This window comes from Amblyomma maculatum, chromosome 11 (assembly GCF_055883805.1).
Source record: "Amblyomma maculatum isolate TAMU_Amacu chromosome 11, ASM5588380v1, whole genome shotgun sequence".
NCBI lineage: Eukaryota > Metazoa > Arthropoda > Arachnida > Ixodida > Ixodidae > Amblyomma > Amblyomma maculatum.
In genome coordinates, this window is record NC_139354.1 from 150,261,452 (window position 1) to 150,289,201 (window position 27,750).

The 27,750-nt window shown below is 46.2% G+C and overlaps 1 pseudogene; it reads left to right on the forward strand.

Moving 5' to 3' along the window:
- The first annotated feature begins 16,979 nt into the window (after positions 1 to 16,979).
- LOC146175177 (uncharacterized) lies at positions 16,980 to 26,899 on the forward strand (annotated as a pseudogene).
- The last annotated feature ends 851 nt before the right edge of the window (positions 26,900 to 27,750 follow it).

A 27,750-nucleotide genomic window follows, 5' to 3' on the forward strand; every position in this document is an offset into this window, starting at 1 on the left:
GTGAAACGGGGTAATTGGCATCTGAGTTTGAGGCTTATTTCCAGAAAAAAGCAAATACTAAAAGTTATTTGACGTCACATCCGTCGAGAGAATCAACGCATACTCCTTTCCACTTTGGTTCTGGGCGCGCATGCGCAGTTTACGGAGCCGGCTCTCTGCAAGTTCAGGTTATGTAAACAAACATGGCTATGGTGGCTAGAAGGGAGAGGTGGCGCGACCGCGCATTCCGCCGCTTGGAGAAAACGCGCCTTCGGTTCATGCCGCCGCCACTGGTCGCCGCTGTGGCGCTGCTGTCAGCTCTTCGATGCATTCTCTCCGGCGCACGCCGGTTCGTTCGTTCTTGTTTGCCTGTAGATGCTGCTTGAGCTGTGGTGCTATTTTTCAATCGGCTTTGCCCTAGCTCAGGTTATCCTGTTTTGTTTGGTGCCTATGTAGTTTTTCTTGCCGAGGTGCTAGTGGGAGTATGTAGTACATGTGCATACTTTTCTGTTTCTCTTGCGTTTAAAAACCCCCCGCTAAAAAAAAAAAAAAATGAAAGAATCCTTGTCAGGCAAAATTACCTTCAATTGCTAAACAAAAAAATTAATGAAAGCATCGTTGTCAGGCAAAAGGCCAGTCAATTGCTAAAAAAAATTAATGAAACATCGTTGTCAGGCTAAAGGCCAGTCAATTGCTAAAAAAAATTAGTGAGAGCATCGTTGTCAGGCAAACGGCGTCAATTGCTAAAAAAAAATTAATGAAAGCATCGTTGTCAGGCAAAGGCCAGTCAATTGCTAAAAAAATTAATGAAAGCATTGTTGTCAGGCAAAAGGCCAGTCAATTGTTAAGAAACATAATGAGAGCATCGTTGTCAGGCAAAAGGCCAGTGAATTGCTAAAAAAATAATGAAAACATTGTTGTCAGGCAAAAGGCCAGTCAATTGCTAAAAAAAATTAATGAAAGCATTGTTGTCAGGCAAAAGGCCAGTCAATTGTTAAAAAAGATAATGAGAGCATCGTTGTCAGGCAAAAGGCCAGTGAATTGCTAAAAAAAAAAATTAATGAAAGCATTGTTGTCAGGCAAAAGGCCAGTCAATTGTTAAAAAAAATTAATGAAAGCATCGTTGTCAGGCAAAGGCCAGTCAATTGCTAAAAAAATTAATGAAAGCATTGTTGTCAGGCAAAAGGCCAGTCAATTGCTAAAACATAATAATGAAAGCACGGTTGTCACGCAAAATGCCAATCAATAACTAAAAAAAATAATGAAGCATTAATGTCAGGCAAAAGGCCAGTCAATTGCTAAAAAAAAAGATTAGTGACAGCATATCATCCATGACCAGCTTCTTATGTGGGAGACCTGAGTGAGATTTGAAGTTCTCAAAGACTGTGGCATGAACACACATCTGTCATCACTCAGGCCAGTTATTCAAGGCTGATATTTTATATCGCTGGATATGTGGCGAAGAAATGCATCGCTGGCACCAAATGTGAAGACTGATGCAGACAACTCCTCAGTCTCAAGAACGGAACTGAGCGTGTCTTAATTACCAGTTAAAAGTCAGCGCTCGTTGTGCCGTCTTCTAATCTTGTGCTCCCGTCCACGTTCCGCGCTGTTACCTCAAGATGCATAACCAACATATGCCCAAGCTGCTATTCTAGTTAATTACCAGTGCAGTTGACATAGGCCGTCTTATGTTTCCATCAACCAATCTAAACGCCCCTGTGACATCCCATGAAAACACCTTTACTCGCTGTTTTAGTGCGCGTGAAATCCGAAGAGACAGCCTTATTGACTTGGTATCCATTCTCCAAATGACCAAACTGCAGCTGGTTGGTTGTCACGGACATATTAAATTTGTGACAAAGTGATCAAGTTCTATGTTCTTAGCAGACTACACCTGAAGACGCAGAATTCATTTTCAAAAGAAAGGCAAGGGAGAATGAAACTGTTGAAACTGAGGTGGGTTGTTTAATTTGCTATTTGGTTGTGAGCAGTTGTGTCTGGAAATTGTGGTTATTCTACCTGTATTACATGTATATTTGAGGCCATCAACAGCAACCTCAACATTGTGATATTTCACTTTTCTTTCCAGCATTCTTGCCCTTAAGTGCAATAAACAAAACTTTGCTTATCCATGAGAGGTTTTTGTGAATAAAACTGCAATAATTGTTCCTTCTGTACTTATAATACCGTTTCACATCGCATGTTGCACGTTCTGGCTATCATCTGGCTAAAAATTGCACTTTCCCACTTTAGACGCACCGGAAATTCGCAGACAACAAAGAATACAAATTAGCCTGATGCCTGCGTACTGTGCGACGTAACCGCACGTTAAATAATCGCTTGTCATCTGCATTCTCTGTAATCTTCGACTGCAACGCCCCTCAGCCCGAGTCGCTTTGGCTTTTTTAAAACTCACGACACCAAACCAAAATATTTAGCTTTATAACTTCGACCACTGTGCCCATCGGGAAATGATGTAATGCATCTTCAGACCAAAACTTCTTCATTTAAGCAGCATTTAGTAGCGCGACAAGCAAAACAACCGGCACAGCCGCATCGCCCGCTTTCACGGTGCCAAAGAGCATATTAGCAGTCGACGTCACTCCTGACTTGCCTATTTTGCTTACCTGGTTAAAATATTTCAAGTGGTAACAATAATTTTAACATTTTGTTGGTATGACTGCGCTGCAATCGCACCAAAGTTTACCCCAGCCACGGCCCGTCTCGAGGGGGAGCGCGCGCTCTCCCTCGAGACCGGCCGTGCCCCAGCGCGAGCCGAGCACGCATCGTAGTGCTGAGAGCAGCGCCACCTACGAGAGGCATGAAATGTAGGAGCGGCGCTCGCGGCCAGCTCGCGTCACCTAACCTTTCTAGCCACCATAACATGGCGGATAAAACGTCGATAATATATTTATAGTCCCTAGAATATGCTGGCTAGTGTGCCGACCGCGGCCTCCTGGGTGGCGCCGCCAGCGATGAATGCCGGCGGCCGCCGCTAGGAGCGCTGCAAACTGGGTGGGTTGAACACTGGGGGTGCAAACCCAATGCATCGAAATATCTAGACTGGAAAATAGCCCTTTGTATTTGGCCTTCCTGGACATAAACGGGGCGTACGACAACGTAAGCAGGGAACTCCTGTGGAACATATTAAAAGAAGAAGATATCGGTTATGAGATAGTAGAGTTCCTACAGGAAATATACCGGGATGACAAAGTAGAAATTATGTGGGAAGGGAAAAGAAGTACGGAGGATGTCAAAGTATGCAAAGGATTAAGACAACGCTGTCCTCTATCACCGGTGATATTCATGCTTTATATGATAAACCTGGAACGGAGGATACAAGACAGTAACCTAGGTTTTAACCTGTCATACAGATTAGGTGGAAAGGCGGTAGAGCAGCGCCTCCCCGGTTTGATGTATGCAGACGATATTGTGCTGCTAGCTGAGAGTCTGGAAGAATTGCAAACTCTAGTTAAGTATTGCGGAGACGAAGGGGACGCTCTAGGCTTCAGTTTCAGCGCAGTTAAGTCGGGTCTGATGATTTTCAACGGCTCAACTGATCAGGGTCTTAAAATTCAAGGCCTTGAAATACCTAGAGTAGCAGAATATAAATATTTGGAGGTATGGGTAAACGAAGGATTGGCATACATTGGAAAGCATGAGCAATCACTTAAGACCAAAGGGCGAAGGAATGCCGGGATAATGAAGCATAAGGCATTGTGGGGATACAATAGGTATGAGGTATTGAGGGGTATTTGGAAAGGAATTATGGTGCCCGGACTTACTTTCGAAAATGCGGTTTTGTGCCTAAAATCAGAGGTACAGTCAACATTAGAAACAAATCAGAGATCCGTTGGACGATTAGCACTAGGTGCCCACGGCAAAACTACAAATGAGGCGGTACAGGGAGATATGGGCTGGGCATCTTTCGAAGTACGGGAAGCTCAGAGTAAAATATTATATGAGGAACGCCTGAGGAAATTGGACAGTAACAGATGGGCAGCAAAGGTATTTAAATACCTGTACCTAAAAAGCGTTGACTCACAATGGAGGAAAAGAACTAGGAAACTAACTAGTAAGTATGTTAGTAACAAGGACGGAGAAATAAAGAGCATTAAGCAACAGGTGAAAAACACAGAATGTAAAAATGGGATAAATTCTATGGAAAAGAAACAGAGTGTGGAATTATACCGAAAGTGGAAAATGCAGATCATTAAGGAAGATTTCTTTGATAACTCAAGAGGAAGTGCCCTACTTTTTGAAGCTAGATCAGGGTCGCTTAGAACACGCAGCTACAAAAAGAAATTTAACAATGGAGATGACGTATGTGCTGTATGTGGAAACTCCAGTAAAACAATTCACCATATTATACTCGAATGTAATGGTATCCATCCGGAAGTTGGTGCAGGCGCAATCACTGTTCCTGAAGCTCTGGGGTTTAGAGATAACAGTGGCCGGGTGAATAAACCGGCGGTGGAAACAAGCAAAAAACGACTGGAAGATTGGTGGCTTAAAAGCAGAGAAGTGACATAATGTTAGTATTGTAGGAACAAAATTTAATAAATAGAATGATGGTTTAGTTAACCATTCTAAATCAATAATTAATAGATAGGGAGAAAATGAGCATGATAGCTACTCCTACCACCCCGTTTCAAAGGGGACGCTCCTATATTCCATCCATCCATCCATTAAATTTGACAATGGAAATGACGCATGTGCTATATGTGGTAACTCCAGTGAAACAATTGACCATATTATACTCGAATGTAATGATATCCATCCGGAAGTTGATGCAGGCGCAGTAACTGTTCCTGAAGCTCTGGGGGTTTAGAGATAACAGTGGCCGGGTGAATAAACCGGCGGTGGAAACCAGCAAAAAACGACTCGAAGATTGGTGGCTTAAAAGCAGAGAAGTGACATAATGTTAGTAATGTAGGAACAAAAATTTAATAAATAGAATGATGGTTTAGTTAACCATTCTAAATCAGTAATTAAGATATATGGAGAAAAATGAGCATGATAGCTACTGCTACCACCCAGTTTCAAAGGGGACGCTCCTATATTCCATCCATCCATCCCCATCCATCCATTGTGTAGGAGTGCAGTCTAAAGGGGAGTAGGGGAGTAAAGGGGAGTGTAGTCTAGGAAGTGATCATAAACGTATTAGTCTGCAGATGGGGCCCTTGATGAAAAGAGAAATGAAACTTAGACAAAACGTAAGCGCAAAATTAAACGACGATCAAACAGCGCAGATAGCAGCAGACATAGAGGAAGCAATAGAGAAAAGCTCCATGGAAGACTGGGATTATGAACAGGTAGAACTACTCATAAGCAGTAAAATTCAGGAGGTTAAAGTAGCAAACCGCTGGAATGGAAAGAGGAAGCCACGGAGCTGGTGGAATAAGGAAATCGGGGAAGCTATTGAACAACGACGGGCTGCTTCAAGGGAACACCGAATGGCAAAGAAAGCACAGGTATCTCAGGAGGAAATCCACCAAAAATGGGAATCATATCGACAAAAGAAACTTCAGGTGCAGGACGCTCCTATATTCCATCCATCCGCAGCGCCGCCCAGCGATCCTTTGGGAGCCTATTGTCCAACGTCACGGCGTTGCGGACGTAGCGCGCGCGTGCCGGCGCGGCCCAACGTCGGCGACGGGCAAATAAAATTGCTCCTATTTTTCGCCGGCCGCGCATCCCAGCATTCCTCGCGCGGAATGAGAAGTGGTCAGTGTGGCGGCCCACTGTGTAGGTAGCGACCGCGCCAATCGCGCCAAAACCATGTCAGATATTTCTGACACAATCGCGCCAAAACCATGTCAGATATTTCTGACACAGTGGCAGAAAGGTTGTAGGAAGGCATTCAGGCGCATCCCTGTGTTTACGACACCAAACGATTAGATTACAGAGATGCAGAAACGAATAAAATAAGTTAAATTGGTGCATAGGAAGGGAAAGGCGCAGTAACTGTCACACTTGCTCTGTGGACACCCGAACCGCACCGTAAGGGAAGGGAGGAAGGTGGGATGAAGTGGAAAGAGAGAAAGAGGAGCCGTAGTGGAGGGCTACGGAGTAATTTCGACCACCTGGGGATCTTTAACGTGCGCTGACATCGCACAGCACACGGACGCCACTTCGTTTCGCCTCCATCGAAATGCAGCCGCCGCGGTCAGGTTCGAACGCGGGAACTCCGGCACAGTAGTCGGGCGTCTTACCACTGCACCACCCCGGCGGGGCGGAAAAAAATGCCTGGGAGGCAATTTTTCAGCTGTGTGGCCTGGACACAGGTGAGCGCTTCGCTGCAGTGCGCGACTGCGCAAGGAGGTGTAACGATGATGTTTCCGTTATTTATTCAGTGGAAGAATGCCAAAAGCTTTGGAACCGCCTTCGAGACCGGTATACAAGGGAGTTGAAGGCCGTCGAAATGGCTACACGGAGCGGCAGCGGTTTCGTGTCCCGCACAACCTGCGAGTTTGCGAAGGCGATGGAGTTCTACAAAAACTGCGGCCGACCGAGAAGGTGAGTCTGCACTCTGCATTGAGTGCGCAAAGGCAGTGAATACAAACTCCTGTCTTGTCGCTGGTGTGGCTTGATAAGAATGCTAGATAGACAAAAAAATCAGCCCTTACACTTTCCAAAGAATGCTTTGAAATCCCACGATCTGTGTCGGCTGACTGAGCTTTGGCAGTCACTCAGTGTCGCCTGCTACACCTGCTACATCTGTCCAAGAACCTATATCCATTTGTAGGATGCAACGAATGAATTGTGGCAAAGTGACACTCGTCCATAGTGGGCATGTGCATAGTTTTCTGAGGCCAACCAACCAGTCGTTTGGGAGATATCTCATTCGGAACCCTGATAAGTGTGGGGGGGGGGGGGGATTAGCAAAGGTAATTGGAACATTCCCGACGGAAGCTTGAGGACGTTTGAAAAATTAGATATGAATGTTAAACTTAATTAGAACTATTGGAAAATGCGTTTGGAATGCCCAAATGGTATCTGCAAAAACATTTGGTTCATCACCATTGGAATAACCAATTGCACTGAAATGTCCAATTTGGTCCGTAACCAGGAACCAAAGTGAACCATTTTTAATTTCCAATTGGCTCGAATGTTGTTTTTTTTAACAAGTTTTGCCCACTGTATGCATTCGATAGTTACCTGAAAATGGCGTAGGGTTGCAATGGAAAGAAAACAAAAACTCATCTGCCACTGAGGACGACAATGCAATTTAAGTTTTGTTTTCACTTAGGGCTGCACATTTTTCTCGTTCATTTTAAAAGATGATGTTGATTTAGTGAAATGAATATTTCTTTATTGCAGGACTACATGCAACCTTGTGACGGCAGTTCCGGATAATGCCGCAACCTCGGCAGAGGCAATTTTTAACACGATACAGCGAAGGACGCCATCGCCTGCTGGCAGCATCAACACAGATGATGAATACATGCCAGACCCTCCAGAACTGTCTGATGATGAGCCGCAGATTGCAGTGCCAGCTCGGGAGGTGCCTGTTCATGCGAGGAAAAAACGCAAACCTAATGATGCCTTCGAGCAGCAATTGCTTTCACACCTTCAGCACAAAATGACGGAACATGAAGCATTTGGCCTGTCAATCGCTTTAGCCTTGGACAAGATGGATGGGCGTGTGGCCGCCCGGTGCAAGGTTGAACTAATGCAAGTGCTTTCCGAATTCCAGGTGCAGTAGGCCAAAATTCAGTTTCTTTTTTTTTTTTATCAAATTTAGCAGAACACAGATTTTTGCTGCACAGGGGTTATTTATGAATCATGATCTTTCCTAAAAAAACGTGATTTGATGCAATTTGGTTAAGTGACGTGAGAAGCGCACTGGGGCGGCAGAATGTTGTGAGTTCCGAGTACACACTCTAAGGGCTGCTATAGTCTGAACAAAGGAAGGATTTGGCTACCGCAGCCAGCGGTGTCACTGCCAGCAGCGGAGCCTACGCGCTGATGCTTCAGCTAAAGGCAGCAGCACGAGTGACCAGACGAAGTGGGAGAAAAATCAAGGTTCAGCCAACGAGCCTGGCCCGACGACGACCTGGGCTCACAAGAGGTTCAAAGCGTGTTCCTGCTGGTCGGCCACCTCAAACAAATGCAGCCAAGAAGGGAAAACATGGCCATAAGCTCAGCAAAAATGTGGGTGGAAATGTGCCAAGTGCAAGGCTACATTAGAGTCACAGTTCAGCAAGTGGTGAGCTTCATAACTTGTTTCACTGAAAAAGACACATGAAAAACAAAAACAAACATGCGTCACACATTCTTCATCTTAACTTCGCTAAAAAGTGCATTGTTTAAATCTTATGCAGAGGAATTCAGGCACAGAAAGGAAATAGGTGACACACACCTATGTATGAAAAGTGTGTATGTCTTTTACTTCATCTTATAATCTTAATTAATGTTCTGAAGGTGAAGAATGCATGATGTGTGGTATCTGTTTTTGTTCTGCATGTGTCCTTTTAAGTGCAACTATTACGGAGCACACCATTTATAGACATCAAATTCATGATCACCTTGCAATGCTAAATCTTTAAAAAGGGTCAAAAACTGGGTGAGCTGGTACGGATACATTTTTTGTGACACAACAAGAATGAGGACTGAGACAAAAAGTTCGTCTTCGTCTCAGTCCTCGTTCTTGTGGTGCCACAGCAAAACGAATCCATACCAACTCGCCTAGTTTTTGACCCTTTTGCAATTCATTTCTTGTACAATGGGCTCTTTTGGATGTTTTAACATTATTTCTACCAATCCGGCTCTCAACCTCCTATTCGCGGTGTGCATTTGCTGTGTGCGGTCCGCTTCATGGCACGCAAGAATGTCGCTGTGCCCACCTGACATCCGGGCTGCCTGTGGGTGGCTCCAAACGTCACTGAGCCAATCTAAAAGGTCGCCTTCTGCGCTCGGAACTGTGGCGTCAAGCCAGGTTCTACAAGGAGCTTCTGAGGACGCACTGCACTTTAAAGAACAAGCCTGGAAGAAGGAACAACTCCTACGAGGGATGGTGCAACTTTCCAACCAGACAACCAAGTTTTTGTGGAACTCAATGATTCCAATGCTGCCCAGAAAGAAGAGGGATCGTGCCATAAAAACAAAGGTACTTTTCCTGGGATCTTCCTCAATTCCTGAGTGCCGAAGCAAGGTTATGCAGTTTGGGCCAAAGTACTGATTCGAACTTCCCTAAAAGTCTGTTAAAAAACTGACTGTCTCGCTCAGTGTCACTTCTTGTGCCGGAGGGAAGTGTACCACAATGCCTGATCCAGAGAACTATATCAGATCCAGATGTCCATAAAATGCACCCCTCAAAATATTTAATATTCAGAGGATCTCCACAAATACCCACAATTGGTCCAGTGTATATTCCAGATATGTCCCTATTGCATCACAGTGGACGTCCACATGAACATTCATTATGATGTCTAGAAGACATTGCCAAATCAGTCTCTGGACATTGCATGGACATTGCCAAGATGTACAAGCATGCACTTTCAACGGAGCTAGGGATAGCTGTTGAGCAAAACACATAGCGTGAATTATAGTTTTATTCACAAAAGGACTGCAAGCTTTCAAACACCTTTCCCTCTTCATGGGTTTCAGTTTGCGCCCGAGCTTTTGCCTCCTGGAAAATATGAAAGATGAAGTGAACAATAAAGTGGGGCATTAAGAAATTTACAGGTAACAGAAAATAAATAGTCACAAAAAAGGCCGCATGCACAAAACAAACTTGTCTGAAAGCTGGCAACAGAACTTACAGCTATATAACAGTGAAAAAAAATTGATGTAAAACCTTTACGTGCGAAGAAAATAAGCTTATTAACATGCCCGTAGTTAAAGGAATGTAAAAATTTCACAACCTGTTGTCTCTGAACCAAGGATAGTTAACAATTTGTGTTCACTTCTTTTTCAATTAGGGTGGAAGTTGTTTTAGAGTGTAAGCTGCACTATTCAGGCTGCAACTTCAGATTTCACCTCGCTTTGACTGAATGACTTCAACCTAATTAAGCATAGGTGTCCACTAAAAACTGAGACATACTGTGCCTTCCTTTCCCCAAAAGCCAATCAAATAAACGTTTAAAAAATAGCGGAATGAAAAGGTGGTGTTAAGGCACTCTCACATCTACTTTTAATGAGAAGCTTGAGCACCCCCCTAATTCAAACCGTGTACAGCCTTGGTAAACCATGCAAAATCACGCTTGAGCTTTCGCTCATTTAAATTTGTTCAAGCCATGCTTAAACAGGCATCTAACTGGTATGTACACACACAGTTTTGTACAAAATAGTGGCTAAATTTTCATACCTTGTTTTGCAAGCCTTTCCTGTTGCTGTTTAAGACTGCATGGAGCATGTTCGAGCCATTTCTTTATAACTGCTTGCACATCATCCACTGTTGCAACATACCGCATGTTTGACCTTGCAGCCACTAAAACAAATACAGCAGTATAGTAGCTGTGGTTCATTATTAAAATACCAAAAAGAAGGAAAACACAGTTTTGTACAAAATAGTGGCTAAATTTTCATACCTTGTTTTGCAAGCCTTTCCTGTTGCTTTTTAAGACTGCATGGAGCATGTTCGAGCCATTTCTTTATAACTGCTTGCACATCATCCACTGTTGCAACATACCGCATGTTTGACCTTGCAGCCACTAAAACAAATACAGAAGTATAGTAGCTGTGGTTCATTATTAAAATACCAAAAAGAAGGAAAAATTGTTGCCTGCCGCTGCAATTGCTATTTATTAACTTAAGCACCTGAGTACTGAGCTGCAGCCAGTGGAAATAAAGGAACAGGGAGAGGAAAACAAGGACAAGTAGAGCGTAATGACAGCAAGAAAGGAAAAGAGAGTTTCATACACTCTTCATAATATCCAGAAAAATATACAGTGTGAACAAGCTAGCACCGCACGCATGGCAAGACAACAATCTTATTCTCTGAAGTGAGCTAATAAAAGCCAGTATAGCTTTTCTAAAAAAACGAACAAAAAATGGCAAAGCAGCAACCCATTTTGCGATGAAGGCATGCAAAAAGTGATGTTCGCAGCAAGTGCTGTTGACCTGGGCGTGTTTAGGAGGCTTCTGCAGTCGCGCGGCAAATCTGCTAAGCAGCTATGCTTTGACAGCTTTTTAAGCAGGGAGGTCGCGGCCTACTGCGTAATGTTCTCTTCTAGTATCCACTCCCACAAAATGCACTTTGTCAATATCAGCAATGTCACTCGCACATTTACTAGGCGTTGGACGCGCGCAAAATGGCTCGCCGCTTAAAGAAAAAGCTACAGGTTCCAATGACGCAGGCGATCCTTGCGCGGCGGGGATAAACTCTGGGTCAAACATGGCAGAAGTGGACTCCGGGCTGTCATTGCGGGCTAGCTCTCCAACTACCATTTCTGGTTTATGCACTTCTGCACACTCGTTGGGTTCACCAGGAGCAGAAAACGTGGCACGCGTATTCCTCGCAGCTGCGCGTGCTGCCCATGCTCATGCTTTAGGTATAGCAGAAAAAGTCGTGCTCTTAGGTGATGCTGAAACGAACGTACCTTTGAAGAAGCGTACTTCACGAACAAGGCAATGCACAGGGCGATTAACAACTTGAAATGACTGCTGCTGTCAACTTCGTCAGCGAAGATGTGGCCATGTGACGCGCGTGCGACGATATGCGGCTGCCAGCAACTCGGAGAGCGGTTGAGGCGATGTGAGCTTGTGTCAGCCATGCAACATATGCATGCTAGGCACAATGACACTTCCGGCTTCCGGGGATCGCTTCCGGTTGTACAGGAATGTACTGGTTGGGTGCATAACTTACACCAAGTGCGAGCTGCAATACTCGGAAGCGCCAAGATTAGCAGACGTTCCCAAAATACGACGACGTCACTCGCGACCGCTGAGTGTATTGCAATAGGCATGTACTATGGCATGAGCCATCTCTGGACACAAGTCCACGTTGCACTTAAATTAACCGCGTCTTCTCGCTGGCAGGGACAACACTTGCATTGTGTTATTGTGTTGTGGTGGCTGCGCAGCGGAGGCAGGGAAGGGAACGAGACGAACGCCGCGGACGCCATGAAAGAAAAAAAAAGGGCGTGCTACTCCGCGCTAATTTTGTGGTAGAGTTCCCTAAGATCTCATGAAAGTGACAGCGCGTCGCCCAATAAACGCATTATTCATGTTCATAACAAATGTATCATACAACAAGCCTGCAGGCAAAGCATTTTATAATTTTCGCTCGCCACAAAGAATGCACTATTTCTTGATCGCGAATATAGGCAGGCAGCGAGTCTCTCCAACGTCCTCCTCAACCTCTCCGGCACGAGCAACCAGCTGCCCAAGTTTTTATCATGCACTACGGCATGAGTCATCTGCGGACCGCGTTTTCTTGGTGGCAGGGGGAGGGGGGGGGGGGGGGCGGCTGTGCAGAGGAGGCAGAGAAGGGACAGCAGGGTCTTGAAGATGAAATTGAGGGGCTTTATTTGAAGACTCTGCCTGCCTTTCCACTTACCTCTATCCGGTCCGCACAACGAGCTACCCCCACGTTTTTCTCAGTTAGCGCCCGGAGACCATGAACCACATCAAATCGGTCAGATTTCCAGGAAGCTCGACTCACGGGCACGTGCTCACGCACAGTACGCTACGCAAACACGATCCAACACCACGGCGCGAAAAATAAACTGCATTAAAATGCAATAAATTACTGGATATTTCGATTATTTAATTTCTTACGGCAATTTAAATTTCGCACCTTGTGACATTTTTGCAATAGCATATATTCATGTAGTCGACAATTTTAATATGACAGTCAAATCTACGTGGTATTTACCAGCGGAATTCGGTAGCTAAAGAAAAAAAAAGTTTAGTAGGCCGGCGCGGTAACATTCACGTTTGGCTAGTGGCCGCTGCCTGAAATTGCAGCGAACCGCTAGAAACACAATCTAGATGTGTCAGCAAAACAGATGTTTCATTAGTCCGAATCAAAATTTAAAGTAAAAATCTGCTGAACTATGCATGTCCACTGAGTCACATTATAACATCGAAGTTGTGTACACTGTGTGATATCTTCACGACCACGCAAAGCTAAGGTCATGAGGATATCCACTAAAAGATGATCTTTTAATAATGGACGCATGGACATCTCATGGGTGTACAAAAATGACGTTTGATATTGAGACCTTTTGTGAAGATCCTATGGATATTGCTGGCTGTGTGGGATATATAATTCGGGCTGTGTCGAAGCCACAAAGTAGGCTGAAAGTCCTTGGTCGGTTACATCCTTTGGTGTCATATTTCTCGAACAATGATTTGAGAGCAATGGTATCGGACAAAGGTTCTTTTCATGGTCATACCAAAAAGCATGTTCTTTTAAAAGTCAGCACAAGCTTCTCTTCGGTAGCCATAAAACCATCCGCCGCGAAAAAGAAGGCGCTCACGTTACTAGGAGACCTCAGCCTTGGGCGTTTGGTTTCAGCCTTTAACGCAATACTTGGCAGTATGTAGTGTCAGGCTATCTACAGAGGTGCCTGAAGTTGTTGATTATAGCAAATCCTTTCCTTATTCCCAGTTCACGATGGGTAGTGCAGCTTTTGAAGTGCAGAAAACAGTGTTCTACGCCAGTGTTCAGCATTGACATTGAAGACCTATTCTATTCGCTTAATCACGTGCAACTTCTGAAGTATGTAAAATAGTGAAAATGATGAGAATGCTTTCATCTCCCACTGTGAGGTATCGGTTGATAGTTTCCTTGAACTGCTGGCTTTTTATCTGAGGTCAACTGTCATTGGCTGGAACAAAAAGTGCACATTCAAAAATCTGGTGTCTGTATCGAGTCAAGAGTTGCCCTGGTCTTGAGTAATATTTTTTGTGCGCGGTTGATAGGTGTCTTATGAAAGATTTGGAAGGAATGGCGAAAAACGTTTTCCGCTACGTTGACGATTTTCTCGTTTTTGTGGAATGTGGTGACCCATCCGTGTAACGATCGATGTGTTGAAGGTTTTAAAAGAAAGGGGCAGTGGTTTGAATTTCACATGTGAAGCTTCTCTGAATAGACGAATACAGTTTTTGGATGTCTTTGTTTTTTGAGGGTAACCATGTGCGCAGCTCATTTTCCTCTAGGTCTAATAAGCCGCTGTTAAATTTCTGCCAGAAGATCAAATCAGTCGATATTGTCAACCATAAACCCTGACTGCTCATTGGAGGGTCAAATTCTAAAGTTAAAGCTCAGCTACTTTGGTCATTTGATGAGAAGAGAGGAGTCGCTAGAGAAAGATTTGATGTTCGGAAAAGTTGAGGGTCGCCGGAGAAGGGGCAGACAGCGAACGCGATGGGTAGATGGCATCCTCGAGGCACTGCAGATGAAGTTATGTGATGTTAGGAAGACAGTGAGAGACCGGAAAGCGTGGCGTGACATGGTCCATAGGGTCACGAAGAGTCGGACACGACTGAACGACTGAACTGAACTGAAATTTCTCTTCAGGTCACTCCAAGTTGATTAAAAAAAACACTGCATCAAATGCATTAGTCGGCGCTAAGCAAGTCATGTTCCCCATCGGACTAATCAAGCCTTCGCAGTACAGGTGGCCAGACTGAATAATGCAGGGTTCCCAGATTCTGTGATGGCTGCGGCAGTACAGAAGATCCTAAAGCAACAGAAGCTAAACATAGGGGCCAGGGCACTGAAAGTAAAGATCGAGGAAAGGAAAAAGTTTTCCATTGTCTCAGTACGTTCATGGCATTTGTTATAGCCTTAAGAGGGTACGTACTCATTATGGCATGGACTTGGTGCTTTCGCCAAAAAACAAACTCGACCAAATTTGTGCTGCCATTGGGAGGCATAACACACCGCGGGAGAGAAGAAATGGGCGCGGTGTGAGTCACTTCGGTCCATTAGTAAAATGTGCTTGCAGGGCAGTTTACACCATTCCTTTATCTTGTGGGCCGATTTATATGGGATAAACGGGGCGCTGTCTAAACGTGCGCCTTCGTGAACATGCTAGGTCACTTGATGGCAATTCCGGGACACACCTTTCCAAGCATGTTAACAGTCACAAATGCACTCCACTGTTACAAAAAGTGTGTATTTTGTGGAGACACAGACATAGGACAGCACAGGAGATTATGGAGGCCACTAGAATAAAAAAGTCAGCTGATAAATGTGTGAGCATGCCTTCGTTATTATTACTCGACTCAGAGTATAAATATTTTGGATTCACTTTCCCTTGATACGGTTTGAGTTGTTTCACGTGCCTTTTTGACTAAACTGTTTTGACATGAACTGGACTACGCATGTCAAGCTTTTGTTCTTTATGTTCATTTTTTCAGCTTTCTATATAATTTGCATGTCCTAATAAATTTTATCAGTTAATGAGCACTTGTTCTGTCCTTCTTCGTCTCAGTCCTTGTTCTTGTGGGGCCTCAACAAAAAGGAAATCTTTGCACCAGATTCTTTCACCAGGTCATCCTCTCGTAAAGATCTTCACAAGAGAATTCAGTGCTCGACATACAACAAGAGTTGACTGGTATGTGCAAGCTTGGCTCTACGATTTGCCCTTCAAAACAGAGGAAAGCTAAGCACCATAATACTTGCATCAGAAAGTAAGCCAGAAGGACCAGGGACTAGATCTTATCAGATATCCCATTCCAAACACCGAGGGTATGGCAGTAGTGGTATTTGGGATTTAACATACTGAAGAAACATGGCCTATTATATAGGATGCCATAGTGCAGGGCTCGAGATTGCTTTAGACCTGGAGCACTGATATTGGGACGAAGAAGAGTTGAGGGGTTGTGCAGAGAGATGACGACGCTGAAGTGCATGCGGTTAACTGGGCGACCATACTATATCTTCTACTGTGCTATATAAAGCAGACTGGGTTAACTGGGCAGCGATATAAGGCATAGCAGGAGAAAGAGTCTGTTGGCACCATAACATCTTGGTGGAGGCTGCAATTCGATCCCTGTACCCCACACTAGTCCTCCACAGCAGTTGCCACATTGGACCCATCAACATATCCATTCCTGCCAACCCGGACACTACCGCCTCCTCTTCAATGGCCCCACAAATCGTCGTCATGGTCCAGCCCCGCGACCCTGGACCATTCTGTGGCACTGACAACAGCGTCGACGTAGACAACTGGCTCGAACCTGTATGAGCATGCCAGCATGAATAATCGGTGGAATGCCACTCTGACAGTAGCCAACCTTATCTTCTTTTTGACTGGCACAGCACGCAAGTGGTATATCACACATGAGCCAGAACTAAGTTCATTGAGGGTTGTTTCAAAAGATGCATGACCTGTTTGGTAAGCCCTCGCCACCAAGAAAGACCAGACATCATGCACACAAACAGCCACAGAGCCATATGTTGCCTGCATACAAAATGTTATCGTTTTGTGTCGCAAGGTTGACAAGGGCATGACTGAAAAAGACAAAATCGGCCATGTCCTCAAAGGTATTGCAACGATTTCTTCAATCTTCTACTATGTAAAGACTAGGCAACCATCGATGCCATGTTCCATATCTGTTGGCTCTTTGAACAAGTTAAACTTCGTCGCATATCGCCTTGTTTTAACCAGCTGCCGAACGCCACTGCTACTTCCACCTGCGCTGTTCCAATCGACTTTAAGGCAGCCGGCTGCACCAGATAACTTCACCCGCATTGTGCGCCAAGAATTAGAGGCACTGGCACCTGTCCCCCCTTACCTTCTATCTACACTGCTGCAGTTTCCTTGATCAAAGAAGTCGTCCGCCAAGAGATTGCTAACATAGAAATCTCCACAGGCCACATCATGAACAAACACTGCACTATTCCGGAACATCCTGTTATTGCTACTACCACTCCCCGGAATGGTTTCTACCCCCGATAAGGGTCTCCATGCAGCCATTTGCTTTTTATGTCATTTTGTGGGACATCTCCTCCGGCCACTGCCATACCGCAAGCCGTTGGCACTCAGTACCCCCCTTGTTCAGCAATCGGTATGACTTTTACCCACCATGCCATTATGCATCGCATTTTCCGTCTCAAGCACCCGACCAAGTTCCTCCCACACCGACCCGAAGACGCTTTCCCCGCAACCCCGTCGCTCCCACCCTCCTGTTCCTCGCCGCAGCTTGTGGCCTTCCGGCCACTTCACAGGAAACTGGGAAATGCAGCTCCCGTAAGTGACACTGCATTCTTGGCCCGGACTGAAAATCCTCTACCGACCTCTGCTTTACCAAGTAACTTGATTATTATTTTTGTGGATGGTGTTTCAGTTCCTGCCTTTATTCTCACTTGTGCCCAGGTATCTGTTATGAGCTCCTCTCTTCGCCGTCACCTAAAGAAAGTTATGACCCCAGCCATGACATGCACCGTCCGCGTAGCCAACGGTAGTTTTGCTGCTGTGGCCGGCATATATATTGCTCGTGTAAGTGATGCCGATCACCATACTTCTGTTCTTTTTCCTGTTCTGCACAGCTGTCCTCAAAACATAATTCTCGGGCTCGACTTCTTATCTGCTCATTCGACCCTCATTGACTGTTCTGCTGGTCTTCAGCGCCTCGACTTGCCTATCAGCTCTGAGGACCTATCATGCCAAGTTCGCTCCACCACATTCTATCGTCTGCCACAGGAAGCTGCCGTCTGTGTTCCTTTAGTGCCCAATCTAGCCCTTCCTGACTATCTTGCCTGCCCTGTCACCGATTTCGCTCTGCAACGTAATGCTGCACTTTCCCATCTCATCCATCAAGCCACTCTGCCTGTCCTCAACTTCAACTTATCGCCACAGGTTCTCCCCAAAGGCACTGCACTTTCTGACCTGTCCTCACTGAGCGACGAATGCACAGTCTCTGTTCTCAAGCACGAGTCTAACTCTGGAGTTCCTAGTGCCCCTGCCCAGCCCAGCTCTGGTATTATCCCCAGGATGACTGCGCAAGATCTACTGCACAGTCTCGCACATGATCTGCAGAAGCTTCTGCTTGCTGACAGCGACATTTTCAACATTGGTTGCCGTGCGGTGGGTCAGACAAAAGCTGTTACTCACCGCATACCACCAGTGCCCATATTGTGTGTCCCATTCAAAACATCAGGTAATTCAAAGCTAGGTCGATAAGCTGCTTGCCAACGACATCGAGCGTTCGAGTAGCCCTTCAAGTAGCATCTCCTGTGGTGCTCGTCAAAAAGAAAGACAACATACAGGCGTTTTTATGTTGACTACCGCTGCCTCAACAAGATAACCAAGAAAGATGGCTATCATCTCCCTCGAATAGATGATGCCTTCTACTGCTTACACAGAGCCAAGTACTTTTATCAAATAATCTATGCTCGGGCTACTGGCAGATTATTGTTGACAAACGTGACCAGGGGAAAACAGTGTTAATCACATCTGATGGCCTCTACCAGTTCAAGGTAATGCCGTTCGTCCTTTGTAATGATCCTACGACATTCGAACAGATGAACTCACTGCTCTAGGGTTTTAAGTGGATAAGTTGTCTGTTTTAGTATTTAGACGTTTCTATTGTTTTTTCGTCCACTTTTGAAAGCCACCTAGATTGTCTTTCTACAATTCTCGCAATTTTCAGTCGAGTTGGCCTTCAGCTCAATGCCAAGAAATGCAGCTCCGGTCACAGTGAAATTAAGATTCTTGGTCACCTGTTTAATGCTGACGGCATCCAGAAAAAGCCAGACAAAGTCCAGACAGTCAGTTCATTCTAAGCTCTAGTTCTGTGCTTGAAGTCCAAAGTTTCATCAGTTTGTGCTCCCATTTTCGTCGGCTTGTGCCAAACTTTGCAGTCATGGCCCATCCTTTCACCAGCCTGTAGAAGAACGTTCCCTTATGCTGGGGCCTGGACCAGGCGAACGCTTCCTCAGCACTTAATGCCGCACTCACCATGCTACCAGTCTTAGTCTATTTCTGCTCATCCGCTCTGACAAAACTTTGCACTGACGCAAGTGGCCATGGCATTGAAGCAATCCTTGCTGAGCGACAGAGTGGCCACTATCGAGTTATCACTTATGCAAGTCATCTCCCACCCAATCCAAAGCCAAATGATTCAATTAAAGAGTGTAATGCCTTCCTCTCGTGTGGGCTGTTGCCAAATTTCATACTTATTTGGCCAACATTTTACCATTCTTACAGACCACCATGCACTTTGCCGGCTTTCTTCTCTTGAAGACCCAACTGGCCATCTGTGACGCTAGGCGTTACGACTCCAGGAGTACACCTTCTCAATAATTTATAAATCAGGTCAACATCATCATGATGCAGATTGTTTGTTTGTCCATTATCTAGTTGATTCCCCTCCTTCTGAGTGTAGAGTTGACAACTGCATTTTCTAAATTTCTGAGTTTCTGCACCAGGAAACAAATCGATTGCTGCTGCGGCAGAATATACAACGCGCTACGCCATCACCCGAGCCATAGCAACAAGGTGGGCGCAACAGACAACACCGACTTCCTGCTGAATGACATCATACTGCGTCATGGCGCTCCCCGACAGCTGATGATCGACCATGATCTCTGCTTCCTGGCAAGAGTGGTAAACAAAATCCTTCATTCATGCTCTGTCCATCATAAATTCAGTACTGCTTACCACTCTTTGACTAACAGTTTCATGCAAGATGCTTCCACAAAAAACGCTTGACGTTCAACATCCAATGTGCAACTTGAAATGAGCTGTATTAATCACTTTAGATTTATGACAAAATGCTATCCGACAGTCAATATTACGAAGCTCACACTCTGCAGCTACAAAATACCCCACCTTCTTCCTCACCCCACCAAAAAGAAGGAGCATTTATATGCATATTAGTTGTATCAAAGCAATGATAAGTTTGTGAGAAAGGTAAACGAAATTACTGTTTCAAAATTATAGTGTGGATTTCAGAGTGAATAACCTGTCGTTAATTTGTCTTTCCTACTGCATTTAGGCTACTTTCAAGTTTTTTAACTTTTTTCCCGGCGCCGCAGGAAGATCAACACGTTGAAATCGAAGAACATCAAAGTGAAGTCTCTGTGTCGACGGGCAATACGAGCAACAATGCGGAGAGAAAAGATAAAGAAGTAACCGCCATGAAGAAACAACTTAAGAATATGACAGAAGACAGCATGGAACATTGCACATGACATTCTTGCCGCTAAACAGCAGCTCGCTTTCAAGACTGCTTTTGAAGCAGCAAAAGCAAAATCAGAAAATGGGAGGCGCTACCCAGAACAGTGGTTGATGACATGTCTTCTGCGGCAGATTTCAAGCCCGAAGGCTTACAAACTATTATCTGATATGCAGCTCTTGCCACTTCCTACAAGAGCGCGCCTCCGTCAGATTATCGGCGGAATCTCCTCCAGGTACAGCTTAAATGAGGTTTCACTGAAGAGTATCCAGGAGCATTTTCATGAGAAGAGCCAGCTTAGAAGGTGTGGTGTACTACTGCTTGATGAGGTCAAGCTTAAGCAATCTGTTGCTTTCAGCAAGACATCTTACAAGATGGATGGTTTTGTTGATTATGGCGATGTGACATGCACACTGACAAGCTCACTGATCACGCGCTTGTTTTCATGTTTGTCCCGCTTTTTGAGGGCTGGGTTCAGCCCATAGCATCCTTTGCCACAAAATGTGCAGCACCTGGACGGATCCTCGCGCAGCTTCTGTTAAGCGCTGTGCTGCAGCTGCACAAGCATAGTGCTTCAGTGCTTGCAGTTGTAAGTGACGGAGCTGGTAATAACCGATCAATGTGGACGAATCTAGAAATATTGTCACGTAGTGGTGACGAGGTCGACGACACAAATGAAGGGTCGATGATTGCACTAAAGAAACTCTTTATTTGGGCTGACTTGCGCCCGCAAAAGAACTAAGCAACTCGGCGGCTGCGATAGAAACAAACGTGCTCGTCGATCGTCGAACAAAGAAAGCTCGTCACACTCGGCAATGCTCAATTTAAAGGCTGCACAGAACAATCTAGATAACGCCGCAAACAGCTACCAGCACGGGCTGGAACCTTCGAGACAGATCTCGGTGCATCTTGCGCTACAACAAAACTGATAAAGGTGCGACTCGCGACATCGAGCATTAACAAACAAAGATTGCAGAACTGATACGCGGTCCAGAATCAGAGTGATAAGCCTGTATGCCGGCGGCTCTTAAAAACCAACAAATACTGTTTTGAAGGTTTCGCGGCATTACTCTCCCCTTAAAAAAACATCGCCTTGATGTTCCAAAACAAAGAAACTTAAACATAAACACTGCAAAGTTTAAACACCACATCGTTAACGCGCGTAATATGGCTTCAGTCGTACAACATGTGCAATTTCTGGGCGTGCGCGTCGCCGTTGTGATGCTGACGTTCCGTCGGGAATGACTTCATAGTCCAGTGGTCCGACGCGGCGAAGGATTTTGCATGGCCCAAAGTATCGACGCAACAACTTTTCACTTAATCCGCGACGGCGAATTGGTGCCCAAACCCACACTTGGTCTCCTGGATTGTACTCTGCGTGGCGTCGTCGTAAATTGTATCGTCGGTTGTCGGTGCGCTGTTGGTCTTTAATGCGCAGCCGTGCGAGTCGTCGGGCTTCCTCTGCACGCTGCAGGTAGGCGGCGACGTCAAGGTTGTCTTCGCTGGTTACGTGCGGCAGCATACGGCAGCATTGCGTCGAGCATCGTCGTGGGCTCCTTGCCGTACACAAGCTTAAACGGGGTCGCTCTGGTCGTCTCCTGGACTGCCGTGTTATACGCAAAGCTCACGTACGGCAAGATGGCGTCCCAGGTCTTGTGTTCAGCGTCGACGTACAAAGCGATCATGTCCGCGATCGTTTTGTTCAGGCGCTCCGTAAGGCCATTGGTCTGGGGATGGTACGCCGTTGTTCGTCGATGGCTTGTGTGACTGTATTCCAGGATGGCTTGCGTCAACTCTGCCGTAAACGCCGTTCCCCTGTCCATGATGAGCACTTTTGGGGCGCCGTGTCGCAAGAGAATTTGTTCGACAAAAAATTTGGCGACTTCTGCCGCGGTACCATTTGGTAGTGCTCTTGCTTCGGCGTAACGGATAAGGTAGTCAGTGGCCACGATGATCCACTTGTTACCCATAGACGAAGATGGAAAGGGGCCGAAGAGATCCATCCCAATTTGTTGAAAGGGCAGGATTGGGGGCGGAATCTGGTCTGATCGGCGGCGTCTTGCGTCGTTGGCACTCACGACACGTCTTCACGTAGTGGGCAACTTCGGCAGGCAGTCGCGGCCAGTAATACTTCTCCTGGATTCGACGCAACGTGCGCGCAAATCCGAGGTGGCCTGCTGTGGGCTCATCGTGCAACACCTGAAGAATTTCTTGCCGAAGAGTTACGCACTACGCGAAGCTGCGCGGTCTTGTTGGGTGCGAAGTTCTTCACGAGGAGGCCATTGTTTAACGTGAAGGATGATAAATGTCGCCTGAACACACCAGGAGGGGAAGCGGTCTTTCCTTCCAAGTAATCGGCTAGCGCTTTCAGCTCAGGGTCTGATCGCTGTTGTTCTGCGAAACTGCTGGCCCTTACCGGTCCCAAAAAGGCATCGTCGTCATCGTCCTTCGGGAGAGCATCGACGGGAGCGCGGGATAAGCAGTCTGCGTCGGAATGCTTCCGGCCCGGCTTATAGACTACAGTCATGTCAAATTCTTGAAGTCGTAGGCTCCATCTGGCAAGGCGGCCGGAAGGATCTTTCAAATTAGCCAGCCAGCAGAGCGCGTGATGGTCGCTTACCACCTTGAATGGTCGGCCGTATAGGTATGGACGAAATTTAGAAGTGGCCCAGATGATTGCAAGGCACTCCTTCTCGGTCGTCGAGTAATTGACTTCGGCTTTTGTGAGGTACCTGCTAGCGTAGGCAATTACTTTCTCCTGTCCGGCACTCTTCTGGATGAGAATGGCTCCTAGGCCCACACTGCTCGCATCGGTGTGAATTTCGGTCTCGGCGTTTTCATCAAAGTGGCCAAGTACAGGAGGGCATTGCAGGCGGCGCTTAAGTTCGTCGAAGGCTTCTCCTTGCGGCGCTTCCCATTTAAAAGGTACGTCAGCCTTTGTAAGCTGCGTCAACGGTTCGGCAATCCGCGAAAAGTTTCTGACAAATCGTCGATAATAAGCGCACAGCCCAAGGAATCGGCGCACAGCTTTCTTGTTGGCAGGCGGTGGGAATTGTGTGATTGCAGCTGTTTTCTCCGGGTCTGGGCGAATACCGTCCTTGCTAACGATGTGACCTAGGAACTGGAGTTCTTCGTAGGCGAAGTGACACTTCTCTGCTTTTAGCGTTAGTCCCGATGTCTTCATGGCTTCCAGCACTGTCTGTAGACGTTTTAGGTGGTCTTCAAAGTTTGACGAGAAGACAACAACGTCGTCCAAATAGACCAAACAAGTTTGCCACTTCAAGCCTGCCAGGACTGTGTCCATTACTCGTTGAAACGTGGCTGGTGCGGAGAAGAGGCCAAATGGCATCACCTTAAACTTATAAAGGCCATCCGGTGCGGTCTTCTCGCGATCTCTTTCGTCGACCTCAATTTGCCAATATCCGCTCTTCAGGTCCATTGATGAGAAGTACCTTGCATTGCAGAGCCGGTCGAGAGTGTCGTCGATGCGGGGAAGCGGGTAGACATTCTTCTTCGTTATGCTATTCAAGCGGCGGTAATCAACGCAGAAGCGAAGTGTGCTATCTTTCTTCTTGACCAAAACGAATGGTGCCGCCCAGGGGCTGTTCGATGGCTGGATTACGTCATCACGCAGCATTTCGTCAACTTGATCGCGAATGGCCTGGCGTTCTCGCGGCGATACACGATAAGGGCTTTGGCGCAGAGGTCGGGCGTGTTCGTCCGTTATTATGCGGTGCTTGGCCAGTGGAGTTTGTCGTACCTTCGATGACGATGAGAAGCACTCCCCGTAGCTTCGAAGCAGACTGAGAATCTGGCCTTTCCTGTTGTGGGTCAATGCCGGGTTGATGTCAAATGTGGGCTGACGGAATAGGTCCGGTGCGTCTTCCAGCGTTTGGTTGTGGAGGGCGAATACGTCTTTGAGGTCCGCTAATGCGTCGAGAAAAGCGATGGTCGTGCCCTTGTTGAGATGCCGGTATTCTTCAGTGAAGTTTGTTACCAGCACCTGAGCTTGTCCTCTCCGGAATTTCGCGATGCCTCTTGCGATGCCGATACCTCGTTCCAAGAGCAATTGGATATTTCCTGCTTCAGCGGTTTCGATGTCTGTGCTACCTACGCTGACGGCGACGCTTGATCAGGGCGGCACGGTCATTTCTCTGTCGAGGACGTTTAGAGCGATGTGTTGCGTCGAAGTCGTCGTAGCAGGTATAGCTTTGTCTGCAGAGAGTTTGATGAGCTTGGATCGGGGGTCGATGATAGCCATTGTGTAGAACAGCGCGAAAAAAACGACGGGGACGAAGGAAGACGACAAGACGAGCGCTGTCTTGTCTTCCTTCGTCCCTGTCGTTTTTTTTCGCGCTGTTCTACACAATGGATTACCAACATGCCCAAGCTTCTGTTTTAACGATGATAGCCCTATGTTCATTTAGGAAGTCCATGCCTAAAATCACGTCGCGGGAGCACTGCTGCAAGACCACAAAGCTGGTGGGGTAAGTACGCCCATTTACGGTTATTCTTGCAGTACATCGTCCCGATGGAGTAATCAGGTTGCCACCTGCGGTGCGAATCAGCGGGCCATCCCAAGCGGTGGTGACTTTTCTGAGCTGAGAGGCTAACGGTCCACTAATGACTGAATAGTCAGCTCCGGTGTCTACAAGGGCAGTGACTCTGCGACCGTCGATATCAACTTCAAGGTCACTTGTTCGCATCCTCGCATTGCACGTGGGCCTTAGTGTCCGATCTCGGCTCCGTTGTTTCTTCAGGTCATGGCCGGGGCATACCGTTGTCACTTCGCTGGGCGGCGGTGTCTGCTTGCACTCTGGTCGTGTTGTCGTCGATGTCGTCGATGTCGTCGTGTGGAGCGGCGATGAAATGGTTGCGTCGTCGTTAGTGGTCGTCGGCGGCGGAGGATCTTCGTCTTTTCGCCGTTGAGCAACCTCACCTCCAAAGGTTGCTGCCTTTAGTTTCCCCTACGGGGGCTAGGAGACCGTCCTTGAACGTAACCGCGGCCCGGCGACGCAAATCGGGCATTGTACGGTGATGGGGAGCGTGACAGACGCCTTGGCGACGAGTGCTCTCCGCTGCGCAGGAAGTCGTTGATTTCCTGTGGTCGCTCGCCAGGACGGGGTCGTGGGGCAATATCAGGCAACCATGATGTCTCCGTGCAACTTCATCGAGCACCCGTGGGAGCCTTCACAGAAGATCGTCTTCATCTGTGATGTGCCACACATTGTCACGTGCATCAGAAACCATTTGAAAAAGCACACATATGGAATGGTAAGAGAAAATATGTTAATTTAGTTACAGTGGAGTGCAAAAACAATTTTGATGCTTTCAGGCTGGTGATCATCAGATCAACTTCAGACACTATGCTGCTTTGTACGAATCCGAAAAGAGCAAACACACAAGAGTCGTGCCAAAACTCACTAGAGCCCATGTTGCCCCTGACAACTTGCAGAAGATGAGCGTCCGGCTACTACACAGGTGGTACTCTTTGAAGTCAGTGCATAATCTTTTTTTTGTTATTTTTTTACCTAATGTATCAATGCACTTTTTTTGCAGCTATTCAGCCGTGGAACAGCTGTTGGCATCTGTATATACAGAGAAGCAGGTGCCGAAGGCATGAGTGGTTCTGAGGGAACGGAAGCCTTCACGAAGATGCTCAATGATCTCTTTGACGCCTTGAACATCAAGCTGCCAGAAAGAGGCATCAAACGTCGCTCAAAAGAAATTCAGGCAAGCCAGAATGCCTTCTTCCCTTTGTCCCTATCCTTCCATGCATGTTGACTGACGTCAGAGGCTGATATTTTACCCCATTCAGTCAGGTCATCAAAAGCTTCCTGGAAATGTTGAATGCAGCGGAAAATAACTCCATGGAGAAAGGCCTAAAGCTATTTGCATCTCAACTCACAACAGAATCTCTGCGTGTGACTTTGCTGTCAACACTTGATATCATCGAGTATCTTCTGGATCAGGGTGCCCATTACATCCTAACAGCAAAGTTGAACCAGGACCCTGTTTTATGAGTGTTGAGTTATGAGTGATAAATATGCTCGCAGTCTAACAAACTAAATATCTTTTCCAGCGCCACTTCGAACTTGTCCGTTCATTTGGAGGGGACGAATCTCACCCTACGGTAGTCAACTTCACCAAGATATTCCGCCTTCTGAGTTTGTACACTCCGATAAAGACTGCTTTACGTGGCAGTGAGCAAGGTGTTCTGGGGAATGTGCTTGTCAGCATACAGGACACACTGAAAAGGACAAGACAGCTGCAGCAAACCAAAAATGCTTCCTTGCATGATTTCATTGAAGAAAAGCTAACCGAGTTAACATCACATCCTGCCAGGGCACCTGAACAGCAGGGCGACGATCACTCATACTTCAAAGGGGAAGTGGACGATGCTATTATCTATTTAAGTGGATATGTCGTTTACAAGTTTGAGAAGCACACGTCATGCCTCCTCTGCTTGCAAGACATCAGCAGTCCAGAGCCCGTTGTTGACTCCGATGCATATGTGACTACTTATCGAAGTTTCAAGGAAGATTGCATGCAGCACCGAACTACTAAGATGTTGAGTGTGATGAAGGTAGTTAACGGTGTAGCGTCTGCTACATTAGATGAAGCTGGTGCCTGTACCGACATTTTCTGGAAGGTGATAGAGGAGCTCGAAAACTGCAACATTTCTCGCTTGGGCTGTACTGAGCACATGTCATGATTCACCTGCCAGATACTGAACTTTGTCATTGTGACAAGGGTGCACTTTTTCTCTCGAGACGTGAACCACCGACTAGAGAGCAAAGAAAAGGTGGCTGTAGCAAACAAAAAAGTGCGCTAGTTGTGACTCTGGCCCTGTGAAATTGCTTCCAATAAAATGGTTTTTTTTTCGTCGATTCAGTACATTGTTTTCAGCATGAAGTATTTTTGCTGTTCCTGTCATTCGGGCCTTTATAACCTTAAAAACGGCGAGCTTTCATAGACGTAAATCAATCAGTATCTTTCTTTAAAAAATGCTTATCCTAGCAATTGAATGTTCTGCAACAAACCAGTGGCTCTTGGCTTTAGGTTTTAGAGTTTTCGGCGACGTGCGATATTACGACTATTGCGTGGCTCGCTGTAGGCAGCAGTTCTGTGCAAAACTGAATTAAAAACAACGCCCGATGCCTTCCCAAAGAATGTGAGCACGATTCATCTTCAAAGCTGCATGAATCAGGCTGACGTGTAGCATTTCCTAACAATCCAGGCATTTAAATCGCGTCTCTGCCGCATGCGATCGTTCTCGCAGCTTTAACGCCACTGTGTTTGGACACTCAAAATGATGCATGTGCGCTCTCTGGTAAATATCTCTCTTGAAGCGTAATTACCTGTGTAAATCGCCGTTAAGCGCAGAGCGCAGGCTGTGAAACGATCGTGCGACCGGGCTTGATGGATGGATGGAATATAGGAGCGTCCCCTTTGTAACGGAGTGGTAGCAGTAGCTATCATGCTCATTTTTGTTTTCTCCCTATCTATTAATTATTGATTTAGAATGGTTAACTAAACCATCATTCTATTTATTAAGTTTTGTTCCTACAATACTAACATTATGTCACTTCTCTGCTTTTAAGCCACCAATCTTCCAGTCGTTTTTTGCTAGTTTCCACCGCCGGTTTATTCACCCGGCCACTGTTATCTCTAAACCCCACAGCT